Raw genomic sequence first — 285 nt, forward strand, 5'->3', positions numbered from 1 at the left:
TTCCAGCTGGTCCCAAAGTCCTGAGTCACTCTGCTGTTCCCATGGAAACAGCCTTGCTGGCGGGAATCTGTTTTGGGGGGGTAGAAGGTGCCGTTTTGGGGTAGAGGGTGCTGGTAGCTGGACCAGCACCAGGGAGGGCTTGTAGGGTGCAGGTGCATCTCCAGCACATCACCAGGGCTTGTGACAGGACTGGAGCTGGCACCTGTGTTGCACAGACCCTTGCACCTTCTTCTACTCCTTTTCCCTGCCTCCCTGCCCCAGGGAAACGCAGAGGGATTTCCCTGG

Source organism: Antrostomus carolinensis, unplaced genomic scaffold, assembly GCF_000700745.2.
Source record: "Antrostomus carolinensis isolate BGI_N321 unplaced genomic scaffold, ASM70074v2 scaffold25932, whole genome shotgun sequence".
NCBI lineage: Eukaryota > Metazoa > Chordata > Aves > Caprimulgiformes > Caprimulgidae > Antrostomus > Antrostomus carolinensis.